Source organism: Ovis aries, chromosome 4, assembly GCF_016772045.2.
Source record: "Ovis aries strain OAR_USU_Benz2616 breed Rambouillet chromosome 4, ARS-UI_Ramb_v3.0, whole genome shotgun sequence".
In the NCBI taxonomy this organism is placed as follows: Eukaryota; Metazoa; Chordata; class Mammalia; order Artiodactyla; family Bovidae; genus Ovis; species Ovis aries.
In genome coordinates, this window is record NC_056057.1 from 121182236 (window position 1) to 121202564 (window position 20329).

At 50.7% G+C, this 20329-nt stretch overlaps 2 long non-coding RNA genes across 2 annotated transcripts; one reads left to right on the forward strand and one right to left on the reverse strand.

Moving 5' to 3' along the window:
- Positions 1–350: 350 nt before the first annotated feature.
- LOC132659783 (uncharacterized) lies at positions 351–2491 on the reverse strand. The gene is made up of 3 exons (XR_009600588.1): positions 2348–2491; positions 753–1795; positions 351–642 (listed from the first exon to the last, which is right to left on the reverse strand). It is a non-coding gene; the product is annotated as an uncharacterized LOC132659783 (long non-coding RNA).
- Positions 2380–20092, forward strand: LOC132659784 (uncharacterized). The gene is made up of 3 exons (XR_009600589.1): positions 2380–3572; positions 16064–16207; positions 17502–20092. It is a non-coding gene; the product is annotated as an uncharacterized LOC132659784 (long non-coding RNA).
- The last annotated feature ends 237 nt before the right edge of the window (positions 20093–20329 follow it).

Sequence of the window (20329 nt, forward strand, 5' to 3'; positions counted from 1 at the left end):
ACGTGCTATGTTTTCAATCAGTGGCTACTTAGAGTCAACGGATCACAGTGCACTTGAAAAAACTGGGCTAAAAACAAAGCGCTTGTTGACTGCAGACTTCCCGAGAGGGACTGCGGAGGGTGAGTCTCCAGCAGGGGGTCAAGGAGTAAATAATGAAGCAACACATCGCTGTATGGACGCCGGCATGTGGGACACGTGTGTGAAGCGTCCGTTAACAAGAAACAAGGGAAAATTCCTTGAACCACAGGACCTGCCCCACCCCTCCCTGTTGCAGGAAGGGGATCCTTTCCAGGGCCCAAAACTGGGCTCTTGTCTGACACTCAGAAGTGAATTGCCCAAGGAGACACACGTGCTGACAAAGTCAGAGACTTTATTGGGAAGGGGCGCCCAGGGGGAGAGCTGGAGGGTAAGGGAACCCAGGAGAGCTGCTCTGTTTTATGGTGATGGGACTCGTTTTCGGGTTGTCTTTAGCCAATCATTCTGACTCAGAGTCCTTCCTGGTGGTGCACGCCCTGATCAGCCAAGATGGATGCCAGAGAGGATTCTGGGAGGTGGTCAGACATGTGGTGTCTCCTTTCTACCTTTCCCAAACTCTTCCAGTTGGTGGTGGCTTATTAGTTCCATGTTCCTTACCAGGATCTCCTATCATGAAACAACTCTTGCAAATGGCTACTGTGGTGCCTGGCCAGGGTGGGTGGTCTCAGAGTGCTTCCCCTAACAGTCCCACCCCCGTCCCTGCCCCCTCATGTCACCTTTGACATCTCGGAAACGCAGCATTTGGGGACTCCGTTCAGGAAGCTGGGGTCTACATGTTTCTCAAGGACGACCAGTCAGTCACACTGGTTTCTTCACTTGCGTGGCCAGAAACCTTAGAGAGTTTACTCTGAAAACATAATAGTGTCGGGGGAAAAGCGGGAAATGAATTGGGATTTGAAAGAGGAAGTCAGGGCCTTCTTTAGAGGCCAAGACAAATGCCACAAATCCTGAAGAGAAAATGTTCATGTTGGGGATTTTGGTGTTACTATTTGAAGTATGCTCCTTTCTGTTAAGAATAATAGACACCCCTGCGTTAAAAATGGCTCCGAACGTTCACATCAGCTCTGGCCCCTCCTGGCTCTGAGATGAAGCTTCCTGTCAGCTGGTATAAACATAAACTCTCTCCATGTGGAAGCGCTCACTCTAACAGCTAATCTAAAATTAGCTGCTGGAAGAGAAATCCCAAATTAAAGGCATTTATATCCCAGATTAACAACAAATGTTAAAAAATGATGTCCCCAGTTGATTTTTCCATGGCTCAGAAATGATCACCCTAATTTGCACAGTAGTGTCTTGTAAGGATCGTGGAGTCTTCTGATTATGGGAGATCAAGCATGTTGGGATTTCACAATATTAACATTGGAAGGGGAATCTCTTGCACAAAAGCTCAAACTGGCTTTTTTTTGGCAAGAAACTTACCATTTGATTAGACAACTAGACTTTATGAAGCTGATTTTTTCTTGACGATTGTAACGTATTTTAAAAATGGTTTACCATTTTCTGTTATAAAAGTAATTCATGCTCATAAATACGGAAGGTTTAGGATGGCAGAGTGGAGAAAAGGCCTTGGGAGATGGGGCCTGAAGGCACTGGGTTCACAGCTGGGTGGGGTGTCTGGCTGTGTCCAGCAAAGCCACTCTCATCGTCTCAGGTCGGCTGCCCTGTGCGGCTGAGAAGGTTAACAGGCTCGGCAGGGAGGCCAGAGGTCCTCAAGAGGCAGGAGGAAATAAATTCCAAGGGGCAGACGTTTTTTACTTCCCTGCACAAAATTAAAGGAGCCAGGTTTAATCCTGCGTTGTCATGAGGACACCTGGTTCTACCTGAACTTACCTTTATCTCAAACCTTGAGCTAACCAGTGCGCTTTTCTTATGGAAATATTTTCTTAAGCTATGTCAATGAAACTGTGTATTTCCTTGGAAACCTTTCTTTCTTCAAGACTCCTGTCAATTGTTTTCTGGCCGGAGATGACTCCGCTTCTGCCATTCTATCTCTAAATGCGTGTTGTGGGAGAGGCGCCTGGTGCAACTCTCTCAGTCTTGAGGTGTTTCTTTTATCTGATTAGCAGCTTGCCAACAGGTATTCAACGCCTTGCTAAAAACTAGCAAGGGGGCACTCTTTCTGTCTCCTTCTGCTGTCTCTGTCAGAAGCTTTCTCTATCTCTTTTGACTTTAATCAAACTCTGCCATGCAAACCTCCTAGTGATCAAGCCTCCTCTCTGGTCCCGGATCGAATTCCTCTCCCCTGGGGGCCACGAATCCCAGCGCAGTTCATGGCTCGCAGCCACAACCTTTTATGATCACGTGTACTGACCTGTCTTCACACGCCAGCAGAGCTCCGCTTCCCTCTCCCTACAGGGCAGCTCTGGACGTCAGCGGCTCTGCACACAGCTCTGCACGCCGAGGGCTGAAGGCCTGTGTCCCCCAGATTCACCTGCTGAAACCAAACCTCGGGGGATGGTGTCCAGAGGTGGGCCTCCGGGAGGTGATGGGGTCGGGAGGGTGGAGCCCCCACGGTGAGGTCGTGGTCCTCTGTAAAGACTCAGAGAGCCCCTGCCGCTGGCCCCCCAACTCCTCCCTGAGGCCACGTCTGTGATCCAGAAAGATCTCCCCTTGGACACGGAGCCTGCCGGGCCTTCCAGGCTCCAGCCTCGTGGGGATCTCTCACCGGCATCCCGAGCAGACGCAGGTGGGTCCCGTGGTGGCTTGAAAGCCCCCGGCGGGTGGTCACTTCCTTCAGCCACGGGGCATCATCTTGTTCACATTTAAGGGCGACGATGGCTGTTCTGTGAGTTCTGAACTGCGATCTCATCACTGAAGCAGCTTGTATCGCGTGCAGCAGGCTGTGTCCCTGGGCCCCTGTCAGAGTCACAGGGCTGAGTCAGCTGAGGTGACGGTGGATGGCAGCAGGACAGGCTTGTTGGAAACGGCTTTTTCTTGAAGGCCGTTGCCTGAAACAGCGGCTACCATGCACAGCGTTGTCCCTGGCACTCTGCTTAGATGCAAACAGGTCATTTTGCTTAGTGGGTCGGCTCCCAGTAGGACAGCTGGAGGTGGAGGCAGAGGGTCCCCCAAACACACACTCCCCTGACCTGGCCAAGCCCTGGGCTACCCCTGGGGGGCTGGAGGGAGGTGCCAGCCAGGCTCGAGGCCTAGGGACATGGGCGTGGTTGGCAGCTGTGTGCTTTCCAGGCCATCGGCAAGTCACTGCAAGTTTAGTGAAGTTCCTTGTAAAGTGCTGTAGAGATGGCAGGGTAAGGGAATTAGGGGAAGCGAGGTTGGGAGAAAGAACAAGATTGGCACTTTACAGGAACAGATCACTTTTAATGAGGCGAGAAGCGGCAGCAGTCAGATTAGTGAGCTGCAGCACCGACCCAGTGGAGAAGGAAATGGCAGCTCACTCCAGTGTGCTCTTGCCTGGAGAATCCCAGGGGCGGGGGAGCCTGGTGGGCTGCCGTCTATGGGGTCGCACAGAGTCGGACACGACTGACGCGACTCAGCAGCAGCAGCAGCAGCAGCAGCACTGACCCAAGGAAAGAGTACGTATATACAGGCATATATGTGGAAAGCTATTGTCTTAAGGGGGCCTGTTCTCCAAGGTTGTTCATAGTGGTTATCTTTTAAATGACTGGGGCAAGGAATTCCGGAGATGGGCCAGAGTCTGGGACTGGCTGGGAGCTGGGCGTAATCAACCTTAATGTCCATTCTTTCCTTTGGGTGAGAGAGTTCTTTGTTTTCTATAGAATGATATATTTGCAAATATCATGGATGCTGTGGGCTCGTGATAGGTGCTGGTGGAAGGAACGTGGAAGGGCCTGGCACGGAAGTGGGTCAGAGCCTGGAGGCTTGAGGTGCAGGCCTGGGGGGCTGGAGCCTGGGGTTCTGGGGCTGACCCGGGTCCGAGAGGGGTGGCTGGGGCTCTGGCTGCTGGGGAGGTTGACTGAGGTCTGGTGCACGGTGTCCCAACCGTGCCCGTTTCAGGCCACAGCACCCTTCCCTGACCGCGGGCTGGGAGGGGAGCGTGGGGACTTAGTGTCAACACCGGACTCTCTCAGCAAGAAAAGCATTTATTATATAACCAGGCTTCTCTACGGAGCTTTTTTTCTTTCATTCGAGCAGTACCGCTGTGAACTTAAGTGCCTCCCTTTGGTTTTCCACCTCCTTTGTCTTCAAACTGGAGCAGCATCTGTGTCTTTCATGCCATTGTTCTGGCAGGTGAGGCTCAGATTTGTTCCGTCCAGCCCCGGCAAGGTGGCACCCGTCCGGCCTTTTGTTTGGAGTCACGCTCTTGGATTTATTAGGTTCCGGTCGACATCTTTAAATTGTGGAGTCTGCTCAGCTGGCAGTGTTCTACGTCTTTTCTTACGATGCTCAGTTAAATTGTGTCTTTTTTATTAACTGGTTCAGGGCCAGAGGGCCCAAGGCAGAGGGGGGCTCCTGGAGCCGAACTGAGAAGATGCCCCAGAACCCCATGGACGCAGAAGCGCCATGCCAACCCCTCACTCCTCCCAGGCCAGGGCCTCCTGATGCCCCCACCCTGGCCCCTCCAAGCCCCGTGACTCTGGAGTGAGAGATGGGGACCAAGGAAGAGCACGAGGGACCGGGGCCCCAGGGCGTGGCCCTCTCACTGCGCGCGGACTCCAGGCGGCACCCGCTGCTGCTGTCCGGTCCCCGGGCTGGGCCTGCTTCCCTGACCCCCCCCCCCCCTCCCCGCCCCAAAGCGGGCGACGTCGTGGTCCTGAGCCCGTCATGCGCACAGCATAAAATCACACCTTAACCAGTCTCAGAGGCACAGCTGAGTGGCGGGCAACCCTTACCCCTTCCTCTCCAGAGCTCTCTCATCGGCCCAAATAGAAACTGTCCCCATCAAACGCTGGCTCCCTCCGCGCCCCCAGCCTCCCTGTCTCTGCGTGTCTGCCTCCTCCAGGGGCCTCACGTGAACAGAAGCACAGTGCTCGTCTTTTTGTGTCTGGCTTGTCTCACTGAGCGTGACATCCTCAAGCTTCACTTGTGTTGCAGCGGGCGTCAGCATCTGCTCCGCCTTACAGGCCAGATGACGCTCCGCTGTGCGTCGAGATCATGTTCTGCTGACCCGTCATCTGTTGTGGACATTTGTGTTGCTTCTTATGTTTTAGCTACGATGGATGGTGCATGACGCTGCTCTGAACAGGAGTGTATCCACATCTTCCACATCTCGTTGAGACCCTACTTTTAATAGCTAGGTAGTTTTACATTGAATTTTAGAGAAACCAGCATACCGTGTCCTGTAGCAGGGCTGCACCATTTTACAATCCCAACAGCAGGGCACCAGGGTTGCAGCCTTTTCACATCCTTCCCAACAGTTGTTGCTTTCTGTTTTTTCCGGGACAAGGGTCACCTAATGAGTGGGAGGTGGTATCTCACTGTGGTTTACATTTGTGTTTCTCAGTGACCAATGCAGAGACTCTTTCCATGCGCCCATTGGCTGTCTGTTTACCTTGCCTGGAGAAATGTCTACTCAAGTCCTTTGCTGGTTTTGAATTGTAGCATTTTTGAATTTAGGGCGTCCCTGGTAGCTCAGCTGGTAATGAACCTGCCTGCAATGCAGGAGACCCTGGTTCGATTCCTGGGTTGGGAAGATTCCCTGGAGAAGGGCATGGCAACCCACTCCAGAATTCTTGCCTGGAGAATCCCATGGACAGAGGAACCTGGCATGCCCCAGGCCACGGGGTCACGACTGAGTGACTAAGGGCACAGCGAACGTTTTTGAACTTGCTTGTTGGGTTGCAGGAGTACATTACATAGGCCTGAAGGCTTATTTTTATGGTCCGATGTGTCTCTCTGGTTCTGGGCACTAAATAACCAGATGCTGCTATTTCTGGTGTGGTCACAGCAGGGGTAAAGCATGTCCCCACTTGATGGCTTAAGCAACACCTTGAGGTTCATTAACCTGAATTCATCTTTTAAAATGACAGAACATTTATAACAGAAGATTATAAAGCTGGTTTCATGTTTCTGGGGCCAAGCATCACCATGGAGAAACATGTTCATGCATCGTGGGGACCCTTGAACATTCCAAAGCACCTTGTGAAGGGCCGACCCCAGGCGAGGGCAGGATAGTGCCGTGGATGGCAACACAACATGGTCTAGTTGATAATCTGGGAGATTATCAGGAGAGCCCCACAGCGATAAAGACAAATGATTTTCATCGAAGTGGCGGCTGTTCAGTGAAGAATTATGACCCGCTGGCAAAGGGTCAGCATGTGGCCTCACTCTCGGGACAAAGGGCTGACGAGGCTGGAGGGCGGCCAGAAGGCCAGGTCCATGGGAAGACCAAGTTCCAGCGCGCTGCAGCCTGGCCCCCTCCCCTGGGTCCCACAGCCTGAGGAGCAAAGGAGGCACTTTTCCCAGGGCCCTGCGGGGGCCTTCCCTGCACAGCACCCTCCGACCCCCACCTCAGCCCCCAGGACCAACTCGGGGGTCTCAGATCACGCTGCGTAGAATTTTTCCGAAAGGGCTGCTGGATGCCAAACGCCAGAAAGAACCATTGTGTTCGCTTCCAATTACCTCTTACACGCTCATTTGGGTCTCGTCCAGGGATGACGCCAGAAGTGTCTGCAAGTTCAGATCTGTGAGGGGGAGTATTTTGCCAGGACCTTCCTTCCAGAGTCCTTATCGTGCTTCTAAGAGAAAGGGCACCAAACTGGGAAGCTGATGAGCCCAAGGGGCGAGCCAACAGCTATGCAGCTGCCCCAGATCAGGCTAATTTCTGCTCCCAAAGTTCCATGCCAGGATACTGATGGCTTTCTTGTTTACACTAATGGAAAGCTGTGAAGAATCTGAGAGTCCGCATACTAAGAACTGAGTAAATAAATTCTCCTGGGACCCTCCTGGGACCCTCCTGGGGCCCGCGAGGCAGGCACTGCGACCTATCCTGTAGACTCTTCAAGGATGAGGGTCCTTTCGCGTGTCTGTTTGCTGACTCATCCGGAGAGATGCTAAGTACGTACCGCAGATGGTGGTGATGTCTCTGCATGGAGAATCTTGTTGAGTACCCAAAGCCTGAAGTTGCAAAGGTGAAAGGGACCGACATGCGGGGGGAGGGGGGGCGGGGGGGGGGCAGTGCCCCTCCTGTCGCAGATCCTCGGCCTCAGTCCCCAAACTGTCACCTCACCCGCCTGGAATCAGGGGCCGGAAGTCACCCCAGAGGCTGGCACCCCTGGAGGGAGCTGGCTTCCTCCCTCAAGCTTGTCACACCAGCTTCTGTGCCCTGGGACACGTGACTGACCCAAGCCCGTCAGATGGCCAGGTCTTCCCACGGATCCAGGGGAGGAAAAATACACAGTGTCCAGTTTGCCAACATGGTCTCCACACCCCAGAGCCCCCCGACCCCAGGGAGAGGCTCACTGCCCAGCATCTTCTCTGGTGTATGTTCCTCTGTGTGGCAGCTCTTACAACGCTTTTAACTCTGTCTCATCAAGGTGCTGACACTGGAGCTGGAAACTGTGAACACACAGTGTTCGGCCCCAAACAGACAAGCTTGCGTAGAAAAATGGGGAGGGCCGGCCTCACCTGGAGCGGCTCCTGGGTCCTGGGTAGGAGGTGGGCCTCCTCACTCCCCTGTTGGCAGCCCCTCTCCCAGGACGTCCTGCGCCCCCATCCATCACGCCAGCGCTCGGACTGCGTGTCCTCCAAAGCGGACTCTGGGCTTGAACGACTTGGGGTGTAAGTCCACATGGATTCCCAGGCAGCTGCACTCTCCACGTGCTCCCTAGTTAAACACGAATGCTGTGAGTGTAACTGTGTTCATAATGAACGTGCAATTAGAAAAGTTCTGAAAGCATTTGGGGACCCACTGCTCAAAATCTCATGGTCTGGTACAATCAGCTTTCCCTCTGAGAGACGTAAAGCAGGTTATTCAGAGTTTAGGGCCACATTTTACATTTTTTTATTTGCCACTCAATGGCTTCAGCTGTTTCAGAAAGTACATCTTGATATTTATTCAACAAATATCTATTGAGTTTAGTGGCATCATTTCTCAAGAAGAAATATAATCGTACTTGAGCGATGGTCTTTGTTAAGTGGTTCAACTAAGTATAAACATAGAAGAAGGCAGGTCAAAACTGTTTGACTGCTAGTAATATTTTGAGAAATTATTTGGATCATGATTGGGGAAAGCTGCCTTTGGTATAAAAGGCAGCTTAGAAATATAATTAGTTGACTTCCATAGAGGAAAGGAACAGGAGGACTGTTTTACCCACCATCCATCCATCATCCGTCCATCCACCATCCACCCATCTTTCCCTCCATCCATCCGTCCACCATCCATCCAGTCTCTTCCAGTCCCTTTTTATTATGACTGATTCAAGGCACTCATCCGCTTTCTCCTGCCCTAGCCACCTATTAGGGAGAGATTTCCCGGAAAGATTTCCTAGAAGCATATAGAGGCCATCTTTCCTTCTCTCCAAAGGTGGAAATATTTTTATGTCTCCAAGGAGACCCTAAGCTTCAAGATTCTCCAGGAGACTCATCTATTGCCATTCTACTTTTTTGACCCTAACCCTCCATGGTTGAGCCTAACCGTCTTTTAGACACCATCCCTGATAAACCTTGGTCTACGAGTCGCATCCACTCTGCGCCACGCGTGAAGATTCAGCTGGGTAAAAGAAAACCTCTGCCACGTGTTCATCAGTGTCCACTGAAAGCAGAGGCTGTTCACGCAATCTGGTGTGTAACTGAAGAATATGTTAAACAAGGTTGATTGTTCTGTGTAAAAGCCCCTGCAGTACTCCATGTACCCTCTTTGGAAACCACTTGGAAGGAGTTGGAGGTCTGTCCAAGACTTAAGAGCCATTAGCAACATCACTGCACCCTGACACCCAGCTGGGCCGAATGCCCCTGCCCTCTTTGAGCCACACCACTGAGGGCCCACCCTTTACAGTGGTCGACTCTGTAGTGATTTCTTCAGCACCCCTGCTGGCCTGAGAGTCAAAATGTGTTTGCCTGCATCTGGGAAATCAACAGTTCACATGTACTGGTATGCCTTGGGGCTACACTGAAAGCCCAGTGTTTTTAAGCAGAATTTCAAGATCAAAGTCGCCTTCCCTCCAAATTCTTCCCCTTTGCAGCATGTGGGCGACATTCCCCGCCCTCCTTTGGCAGAAGCACTCTTGGAGGCTAGCCTCCATTTTCTCTGAGAACTTGCAGAAAGGAGACATGAGGTGTCAAAGAGAAAAACCCCAGGTTTGTAAACCTAAAATCAGATGTTCAGGCCAGTTAACTACTGAACATGGCTGCTATTGGATCCACACAAAACTGAGGGTCTCCTAACATTTCTTCACCCCAAAGCAAAGAGCCAACTGAGAGGCTCTCAGGATGGCCAGGGTTCTGTGAAGACTGGACCCAGATTTTTCTGCCATGGCCCAGTTCTGTATTCCCTCCTGAAGGCTGATCAGACCAAACCTAGTATTTGGACAAAAGAAACTCAAGAAGCTTCAGCCCTGATTGAAGGCTGTCTTCCTCATCCCCCTGCCTTCAGTCACCCTGGTTCTAAACTACCCTTTTCCTTCTGTTCCTGAAAGAGAAGGCAGTTCCTGTGGTACTGACTCCGCGCCGTGTGCACAAACCAGCCGGAACACACAGGGCGTTACAGCCGGTGACTAGACCTGGGAACCATACCCCTCCTCCTCGGCGAGGCGCTGTGGCCGCTGCCCGGGGATTAGGACGCAGAGGGGCTATTTTCCGCCCTGTTCCGGAGCTTCATTCTCAGCACACTGAACGCCTCTCCCCAGCATCCTGAGCTTCCGTTTGGGCCTTCTAACAGGGCTTCTTCCTGCTCTGACTCCCTGCGCCTTGCTACCCTCCTCCCCTTGCCGGCTGATGAAGTCCTCTGGACCGTCTGACGCTGACTGACCAACTCCCAACCCTTGGCATGATCTGTGGGATTCCCCTCCCCAAACCCTGATCTGATCTGGTTTACTGATGGATCCTATTTGAGAGCACCGAGTCCTGAGTCCTAGACCACAGGGAGTGGGGTGGACCCGCGCTGAAGATGAGTCTGGGCTTTACTGAATGCACTGAGCCCACTGTCACACCAGAAGCCGCTTTTGCTCAGCAGGTAGAACTTCCCGTGTTATCTGGAGCCTACTTCATGGCAAAGGAGAAAGCCATTAATATAAACACTGGCAGGAGATAAAATTTTTGGTGTTGCTCATGATTTTGTCATGCTTTGGAAGGGTTTTTTAGCATTTTCAGGACAGAAAATCAGACAGCTGTTAAGTGCTGAGCCCCTCAGATGCCACGCAACTGCGCACATCCTTGGCAACGAAGAAAAGTTCTGGACACTCAGCAGCAGACAAGGAGGAAAGTGGAAGGCACTGAAAGGTTGTTGCTGAGTCACGACGCCAGGGTTCTTGGCCCCTGGAGGAGAAGAATTCAATCCGGGGCCAGAGACAAGGCTTGATCGCTCAGAGCTTTTGTGTAATAAAGTTTTATTGAAGTATAAAGGAGATAGAGAAAGCTTCTGACAGAGACATCAGAAGGGGGCAGAAAGAGCACCCCCTGCTAGTCTTCAGCTGGATGTTCCTAACCGACCTGAAGACAGAGTTTGGGGTAAATGCATGGTACATTAGCATAGCTTAGGATGAACCTTTCCATAAGAAGAAGGCATTGGTTTTCTCTAGGTTTGAGACTAGTTAACTTCAGGTGAAACCAGGTGTCATGGCAACACAGAATTTTAAGAGAAACCTCCCCTAGTTTGTTTCTTCCTGCCACTTAGGAGAGAGAAAAATGTCTGACACTTGCAGGCTATTTCCTCCACTTGGAGACCCCGGGCCTTCCTGCCTGCTACCCTCTCAGAACCATTTGGCTGACGCGGCAGCTCAGGCAGCAGCCCTCCAGAAGTCCAAAGTGATACCAGAGGGGCCCTGCCTACCCGGGAAGTCAGAGTCTGAGCTAATTACTGAGGTGTTAGAAGCATAGCAGCTCTCTGTTCAGAGAGATCTAAAGAGTTGTATCAAACGAGGTTGTGTACATGACTCTAAGAGAAAACTTTGGTTAGGACCAAACGGTAGGCTTGTCCTCCCTGAGCTGAACATGAATTCATATCCAACTGATCCTTGAATATGAATCTGCCTGCAATGCAGGAGACCTGGGTTCGATCTCTGGGTCTGGAAGGTCCCCTGGAGAAGGCCATGGAACCCACTCCAGTATTCTTACCTGGAGAATCCCATGGACAGAGGAGCCTGGTGGGCTACAGTCCACGTGGTTGCAAAGAGTCAGACACGCCTGAGCGACTAATGCTTCCACTTCCACTTTCATCCTTGGGCATACACTTGATCTGACTCGTGGGGCAAGTTAACTCGATGTGAAAAACCATATTGTAAAAAACCATCTCCTGAAATGGCTCAACTTATTCCTAAGCTTTCCAGTTTGTCCTAAGCATAGCCCAGGAAAGACAACCTGTCCATACTCCCATGAGTCATTTTCCCTCGCCCTGGGGCGGTGGCTGCCCTCTCAGGGATATAAATATGTGCTGGTAGTGACTTGTATCTCTCTCACCAGGGAAGGCTTGCTTGGTACAGAACCTCGACCACAGCAGTAGCTAAAGTTGAGAAAATCATTCCCTCTTGGGGAAAACCCTTTGACTCCTAGTGAGGGTGACAGAAGTTGGGAATGGGGACAGTGACGGACGCCCCCATTTTGCTGGCAAGTAACCCAATCCGTCCGCAAGGTGTGGCTGGTTTCACAGCACTCCTGTTGTGCCCTCATCCCCAGGCGTCAGGACTGGTGGAATGTAGCAATGGAGCCATAAAGGGCCAGTAACTAAACCTGCCACATCTTTTAGGCTGACTTGGCCCAGAGCACTGCCTTTAACCTGAGATCTGCTCCCTTTGGGAAAACAGGCTGTCACCATTCAAAATCCTGACGGGCAGACCCGTCAGATCTGATGATCGCTTCTGTGAACCTGCTCTATTAGCAAAGCATCTAAACTGCTGTAAGGCGCTTACCAGGACCTGGAAAGCAAACGCAAGAGCAGCCTTCCCACAGTGCAGTCCTGGGAGATGAAAACGTGCAGCACGATGGTGCTCTCCAGCCTGGAGACCGCGTCCACTGGAAATGACACCTTCACAAAGACGCCCTCCAACCTTGTTGGGACCATTGTTGTTGTCCCGTTGCTAAGTCGTGCTTGACTCTTTGAGACCTCACAGACTGCAGCACACCAGGCTCCCTTGTCCTTCACCATCTCCTGGAGTTTGCTCAAATTCATGTCCGTTGAGTCGTCTCACCCTCTGTCGTCCCCTTCTCCTCCTGCCCTCAATCTTTCCCAACATCAGGGTCTTTTCCAGTGAGTCAGCTCTGCATCAGGCGGCCAGAGTATTGGAACTTCAGCTTCAGTATCAGTCCTTCCAATGAATATTCATGGTTGATTTCCTTTACGTATTTCTAACTAACCTCTGTGCTGCTGAACTTAAAGACATCATCTCATGGATTCATTTTTCTCATTTAAAGAAGATACCACCTCCTACTTGGACTTCACACCATCTGGAGACTTGAAACTAAAATTAACCAGACAAAAGCTAGGAAAATGAAACAGACAACATCCGCTGTGGACAAGTGTCCCAAGATTCAGGGCCAGGCCTGTATAATCTTTCTTTTTATTTGCCTTTTTCCCACCTTTCAATGCTTTTTCTTCTATGATGGCAATCATGTGCTAATTTAAAAAAATAAATTGCCGAATTTGTAGACGACTGTCCTGCTCCAGTACTTCTGGGTTACGTTGATGTGTATCCCCATTATAGGGATCTGACTGGTTAGCTTAGGAGATTTTATTTTAGAGGGGAATTACAGTAGGACTCTCTATTTCCTTAGCCACTCCCTCCTCCGGGGGATCTTCCCAGCCCAGGGACCAAACCCAGCTCTCCTGCGTTGGAGGCAGATTCTTCACCACATGAGCCACCAGTGAAGCCCCTCCAGCAACAGCAGATATCACTGATTGGAGCCCACTGAACAGCCCGTCAGCCAGACCTTAAAGGACACCACACACGATTTTTCTTTTCCTCTTCTCCTTAGTGCTACCAAGGTCCAATCTCAGGAAAGAGCTAGACCAGAACTTAAAAATTTCACCTCCCATCTTTTAGGGGATACCATACCCAAACGATCAGCTTCTGCTTGAAGCTGGAACTCCAACCCACCAGGGTATGGATCTCTAAACACCAAGACTCATGTCTGTTGGGGGCAGCATGACCATATGAAAAATAGGTCACCAGCTGATATCAACCTGGCGTCTTGGACAGGCAAAACATGATTCTTGAATTGCAACTGTTGCTTTAAAGCTGGTTTGGAACAGATTGGGACAGATGACCTAGTGTTTATTGGGCAACCCCAGTGGAACTCAACGGCCTATGTTTCTATGAAAAGGGAGGTTGGGATAGTGTGGCAGTTGCCACTTCTGAGCATCATGGCCCTCCTTATCCTTCGGATCCGCACTTCACTGTGATTCTTCTTGTTAGTAGCTCTCTTGGAGTTACTAAGGGAGTGCTCGTGTAGAGGTCAGATGCCTTGAACTTTGATCCAGGGCTTCCCTGCTGGCTCAGACATAAAAAACCTGCCTCCAATGTGGGAGACCTAAGTTTGATCACTGGGTTGGGAAGATCCCCTGGAGAAGGGAATGGCAACCCATTCCAGTGTTCTTTCCTGGAGAGTCCCATGGACAGAGGAGCCTGGCTACCGTCCATGGGGTCGCAAAGAGTCGGACATAACTGAGCGCCTAGCACTTTCTGCCCAAATGCAGGACGCCACTTTTGGCAGGTTGCTTAACCTTCCCGGCCGGTTTCTATGCTGCAAGAACAGAGGCAGAACAGATGCTCGGGTTTAAGCTGCTTTTTGAGCTTCTCTATTGGGAGAGGCTGGGGACAGGCCAAGCCTGTGGTTTCTTGGCCAATGGGTTCGCCACCCCTCCATCAACCAGAACCAACAAATCCATTTATAAATTGGAATCCTTTGTTCCATCTTATTTGAACAAAATGTTCTGCCAGCTTGAAAACCATTAAGGAGGCCATTAAGGACCATGCAGCTCTGCCTCTGATTTAAAACTCACTGTCCTTCCAGTTATTGGTGTTTCTTCTCCCCAGTTTTGGCTGCTCAGCTTCTGGACTTTTTTTTTTTTTTTTTTTTTTTTTAGCTTTTTATGGGTCTCCTAAGAGGACAGGCAGGTAGGGCCCGTGTCAGGAAGGATAGTGTAAGCAGCCCTCCGATGACCACGGTCAGACGCTGGAAAGAAGGAAGAGGATGGAATCGCTGGCAACACTGAAGGCTCCGGGACCTGGCCAGACACCTGCAGTGTGAGGTCCCTGCGGCTCCTCACTCGGGGACCCTACCCGGCTCCCCTGCAGAGGGCAGTTTGTCTGAGGGCTCTTGCCCCGCACTGTCTCCCATCCCTGGGGGCTGCTCTCCCAACTTGCTTCAGACTCACACAGCTCATCTCCATGGTTCACGGAGCACACGTGTGCTGCGGAGAAGGTGGGCGGCCCAGGTTCCTGCGGAGCAGCAACCCCAGCACACAGGCCAGAGCAGCTGGGCACTCGAGGCTGGGCACTCATGGGTGGGCACTCGCGGGTAGGTGCTCGAGGCTGGGCACGCACATGTGGGCACGTGCGGGTGGGCTCTCATGGGCTGCCCAAATCTTTGGACAGGGGTGGGCAAACTGTGATGAAAACACAGGGGTGGGACGAGGGCTGCAGAAAGAGCAGCTCGGGCCCACATGGAGTTTTCTAGGGAATGGGGGTGGGGCTGGTGGATGGGAGGTGGATGGGGGTGGATGGGCTGGCATTTCAGAGTCAGGGAGCCAAGGAGAGGCATGTGGCTGTAAAAATAAAGTGGCTGTTGGAGAATTTCTTGATTTATTTTTTTAACTAGGCAAGTCTTGAAGTGTGGAGTAAGAGTAGGAATCCAGTTTTGGAAAGATCTGTGTCATCTAGGAAAAGTGAAAGATCCAGGCCTTCAGCATGAAGTTACACACAATATTACAGTCTATCCAGCATAGTTTCTTCCACATAAATTGTCCCTCACAGTCCAGTTCAGTTCAGTCGCTCAGTCGTGTCCGACTCTTTGTGACCCCATGAATCACAGCACGCCAGGCCTCCCTGTCCATCACCAACTCCCGGAGTTCACTCAGACTCACGTCCATCGAGTCGGTGATGCCATCCAGCCATCTCATCCTCTGTCGTCCCCTTCTCCTCCTGCCCCCAATCCCTCCCAGCATCAGGGTCTTTTCCAATGAGTCAATTCTTCGCATGAGGTGGCCAAAGTACTGGAGCTTCAGCTTCAGCATCAGTCCTTCCAATGAACACCCAGGACTTATCTCCTTTAGGATGGACTGGTTGGATCTCCTTGCAGTCCAAGGGACTCTCAAGAGTCTTCTCCAACACCACAGCTCAAATGCATCAATTCTTTGGTGCTCAGCTTTCTTCACAGTCCAACTCTCACATCCATACATGACCACAGGAAAACCATAGCCTTGACTAGATGGACCTTTGTTGGCAAAGTAATATCTCTGCTTTTCAATACGCTGTCTATGTTGGTCACAACTTTCCTTCCAAGGAGTAAGGGTCTTTTAATTTCATGGCTGCAGTCATCATCTGTGGTGATTTTGGAGCTCAAAAAAATAAAGTATGACACCATTTCCACTGTTTCCCATCTATTTCCCATGAATTAATGGGACCAGGTGTCATGATCTTCGTTTTCTGAATGTTGAGCTTTAAGCCAACTTTTTCACTCTCCTCTTTCACTTTCATCAAGAGGCTTTTAGCTCCTCTTCACTTTCTGCCATAAGGGTAGTGTCATCTGCATATCTGAGGGGATTAATATTTCTCCCGGCAATCTTGATTCCAGCTTATGCTTCTTCCAGCCCAGTGTTTCTCATGATGTACTCTGCATATAAGTTAAATAAGCAGGATGACAATATACAGCCTTGACATACTCCTTTTCCTATTTGGAACCAGTCTGTTGTTCCATGTCCAGTTCTAACTGTTGCTTCCTGACCTACATATAGGTTTCTCAAGAGGCAAGTCAGGTGGTCTGGTGATGGAATTCCAGTTGAGCTATTTCAAATCCTGAAAGATGATGCTGTGAAAGTGCTGCACTCAATATGCCAGCAAGTTTGGAAAACTCAGCAGTGGCCACAGGACTGGAAAAGGTCAGTTTTCATTCCAATCCCAAAGAAAGGCAATGCCAAAGAATGCTCAAACTCCCGCACAATTGCACTCATCTCACACGCTAGTAAAGCAATGTCTCTCACGAGTAGGCTTAATTGGCAAACCACCTTTTTTTTAGTGTCTTCAAAAGTGAAAAACATTTGTATTTTCATGTGGTCAAAGAACCTGCAGATTTGGAAGAGGAATCCTGAAATCAGGTGGTTTGGGGCCCCAGCCTGCACCAGGCTCCAAGGAGGAGTGATTGCGTGAGCGCCCAGGCATTGGCGTCTGGCCAAAGGGCTCCCTGAGCCCCGTGCTCCCTGACCACAGCCCTGCAGCGGGCGGGGGGCATCTGCTTCTGCTCCTGACGCCCATTCCCAGGCGCCCTCAGTCTGCCTCCCCACAGCCCTTCGTCGCTGTCTCTGCTGACGCTAACAGCCATAGGGCAGCGCTCAAGCTTGAAAGGATGGAGACTCTGGTTTCAGGCTCCCATCTGAAGCCACTGTAACTATATTGCAGGGCTTTCTGCTTTGCTTGTATGTGATCAGACTCTTCGATGGGTAGAGCCTGTTATCTGCTTGGTCTTTGCAAACCAGGAAAACTCAGAAAATGTCAAGTCTCTAAATGTCGGTGGGTAAAGTGTCATAAGTGTGATATGTCAGGATATTTGCTACTTTATTTGAAAGGTTAGGCTTCATAGGAAAACAATAAAGAAGTTCTCCAAAGCCAAAAATGCTTTTTAGAAGGTGCCAGTTACTACTTAAAAATATCAAACCAATATTGCAGAAGTAACTCATGACACATCCAGAACCAAATATTTCCTAGCCAGGAAGGTGACCCCAGGAAGCCTTCCTGGGGAGAGATGAAGGGCAGCTTTTATTCCACTGACTGTATGGTTTGGCTCTGGTCTAATGTGGACGTCATCCCACTTAATTACAGAGAAAGCCCAAATCCTCACTCTTACAGAAAGGCTGCTAGAAAGTTCTGTCTGATCATCAGTCTTCTGATTGTTATATTCATTAATAACTCACTAACTGGGGCAGACAATCCCAGTTTTCTTTAAAGAACTTTTCTTTAAAAATCCATTTTCCCAAAGAGAAATTACTTTTCTCTTTGACTCAGGTCTAAGTTTTCACAAAACGAATTCAAGGTTAACCCTTAAACACTGTCAGTTCTCAAAAACTGTGCCCAACACACGGGAGCTCAGTGCATATCAAATGAATGAGAGCCTCAGTCTCCATGATTTGCATGAACGCTTGCTTACACTTTCTGTATCTTCTTTGCCTTCCCTGCAAGATGGCGATTTGCCGTGGGGGGTACGGTCTCTCCAGATGCTCAGCACTCCCAGGTCCTGATGGACTTCTGACGACTTGATAAAGAGCGCCTTTCTGGTGGGGCTGGACTGGTCGGAGAGGAGCCCAGGTATCTTCAGACACAGCGATGCGCACAGAGAGGGATCGGCAGAGCGGAACCTGGAGCCCGAAGAAAAGAGTGTTTGGCGTCGGTGACGGACCAGGAGCAGCTGCACTGGGCGATAAGCTTGGACTGAAAAGCGAGGAGATGAGGGGGGCTGTGGGTGCTTGCTCTGCCCTGTGAAATAGTCCACACCTCTAAAGGCACTTCCAGCCACTACCCACAGTCATAGTTTCAGCAGAGGACTCCTTCAATGTCGGATGATTCCAGTGAAAACCGAGGCTGCTGCCTGGGAACAGCCCTCATGGGGTGCTGGGTGATCTTCCCGTGTGCAGGACATGGAGTGTTGCTCACACAGCGAAGCATCGCTGTTACCACCACTTACGAGAGTCTAGATCAAAATAGAGAAGAATCTGTTGCTGCAATTTGTGAAGTAGCACACTTCTGTTACTTCTGGTTTCGTGTAGAAAATCAGATGGGGCCATCAGCCTGATTCTAGGGGCACACACGGTAATAGATGTAGAAGCTTTGCAATTAACCCAGTTTCTGCTCTGATGACTACAGGGCCGGTTACTCTGGGACTGACTATGGCCAAGTTTTACCCCTTGAACAAAGCTACTGCTCATAGACCCCAGACGTCAAAGGAGCTCGCCTCCCAATGTTGATGTCACAAAGAGATTTACTCTGGAACTTGTTGAAGTTGCTTTTTTTTTTAAACAAACTTTCCTTTATTTCAAAGACAAACTTCTGCCTTGACCTGTTTCTGTATTCATCATTTCCACATTATACAGAATCCAAAACCACAAGGGTTATGTGCCGTATGAACTTAAAGGAATTAGCAGGAATTTACCTCAACATAATAAAGGTTATGTATGACACGCCAACCAGAGAAGGCAATGGCACCCCGCTCCAGTAGTCTTGCCAGGAGAATCCCAGGGAGAGGGGAGCCTGGTGGACTGCCGTCTATGGGGTCGCACAGAGTCGGACACGACTGAAGCGACTTAGCAGCAGCATGACACGCCAACAGCTAACATCATATTCACTGATGACAACCAAAAGCACTGTCTCTGAGACAAGAGCAAAACAAGACTGTGCCCATGCTGGGCAATCAGGCAAGAAAAAGAAATACAAAGCACCCAGGTTGGAAAGGAAAAAGCAAAATGATCTGTTTGCAGATGACATGACTTATGTGTAGAAGACCCCAAAGGTTCCATAAAAAAAACTATGCGATTTAATAAATGAATTTAGTGAAGTTGCAGGATAAAAAATCAGTTGCATTTCTACACACTGACATGAACCGTCCAAAAAGGAAGTTGATCAAATTCTCTCATTCACGCAGGATCAAAAATTATAAAATATTTAGGAGTTAACTAAGGAGATGCAAGTCTTATTTCTGAAAACTACAAAGCGTTAGAAAATAAAGTAGAGGAGGTGAAAACGCATGGAAAGAGACCTCATGTTTGTGGAGTGGAAGGCTTAGGGTTACAACGTCCAGAGCCAGTGTTCATCCCCATCAGAACCCCAATGGTAGTCTTTACAGAAATAGAGAGAATAGCTGAAAAGTAAAGTGAGTGAGGGCCCAGAAAGAAGAGCCCAAGCAGTCCTGGTAAAGAAGAGCAAAGCTGGAGGCGCCACAGTTCCTGAGACCAGAACGCATCACAAAGGCATGCTGAGGCACAGGAGTTCAATCGAAGGAGCCATGGTCTGCATGGACGGTGGCCCTTTGTGGAAGGAAATCCCCCATCCTCAAGCGTGCATCGCCCGAGCAGCAAATCTTCCTAACGCTTGACTCAGGACCTGCTAATCTTGTGGATTTCCGAGAGTTCACATGTTTGCCGTGGTTACAGCCTCTGGAAGGCTTGAAGGATGGAGCACACCCTGGCCTCCTTTGTAGCCCAGCCAGCACGTCAGGGAAAGAGCAGAGGGCACTTTGCTCTCTGGCCCACCCGCAGTTAGGTGCTGGACAAGGTACTCGTCCTCACGAGAGGCTGACGCGGCCGCGGGCCTGCCCAGCAGTCCACATGGCTCTTCTCTGGGCACCGCTCCCAGATGGCGTGGTGCTCCCTGCCCTTGGCTCTAGGCTCCTCCAGGCTCGTGCCTGGGGTGGGGGGTGGGGGGCGGTCAGAATCCACCACGTGTCATCATCTACTGCAGGCCTGAGTGTTCCGGAACAAAGGGATCCCCAGGACCACTGGGTGGAGAGGGGAAAGCGGACTCCTGGATCAACAGCAGGTGATCAGGTCCATGTCCAGGCATGGTCTCACTTAGGGAGGCGGGGAAGTCCAGGAGGTCAGTGACGTTTGCCTGCACGCTGGGGAAGCGACTCTTAGCAATGGAGACTGTGCTACTTGGAATACTCTGCCCCGCCTGGCAGCTCAGAAAGCAGTCCATGAGATACAGGGCCAACGCAGGGCCTCTCTCTGCTGGTTGATTACGCCGATTAAAGTCTTCCCAGCTTTGGGCCAGAGCTTCTATCCCTCAGTCTGTCTTTGATCTCTGGACTCTTGACCGAGGACTGTGTCCCTCTGTGTGGCCCTGTGAGGTGTGAGTTGGTTTCTTTGGTCCACACTGGATGTCCTTTTTCACTCCAAACATGCTCCGGTGCTTCCCAGCAGCTGAGAAGAGTGTGGCTGGCCGCAGTCTCCCCTAGCTCTTGTCTCATCTCATGTCCATGACGGGGTGACCTGTCCACGTCCCGTCTGGGGTGTGCA